Source organism: Eimeria mitis, genomic scaffold (assembly GCF_000499745.2).
Source record: "Eimeria mitis Houghton genomic scaffold, Emh_scaff418, whole genome shotgun sequence".
NCBI lineage: Eukaryota > Apicomplexa > Conoidasida > Eucoccidiorida > Eimeriidae > Eimeria > Eimeria mitis.
In genome coordinates this window covers 5,274-5,650 of record NW_013572506.1, presented here as the reverse complement: position 1 = coordinate 5,650, position 377 = coordinate 5,274, and positions in this window count along the sequence as shown.

Below are 377 nucleotides of genomic sequence, written 5' to 3'. Positions count from 1 at the left end.
CCTGAAACTTTAATTTATTATCGGGCCCCACATTCAGTGCTCTTCTTAGGCTCTACCCGCCAGCAAACAAAACAAAAAAACAAACAAAAACACAAACAAAATAAACTAAAATAAAAAAAACATAAACATAAACAAACTTCTCCTCTCCTCATATCTCCCCCCCAAACAGGGGGCCCCCAGGGGGCCCCCCTCTACTCCTCAGCAGCTGCTGTACCCTGTGCAGTAAGGGGGCCCCCAAGAAGAGCAGTATGGGGGCCCCTCTATGCAAGCAGGGGGCCCCTGTTTGCTGGGGGCGTCCTGGGTTCTCAGGGGGCCCCCTGACTGCCAGGGGGCCCCCCTGGGGGGCCCCCCATGGGGCCCCGTGTCAGTGGGGGCCC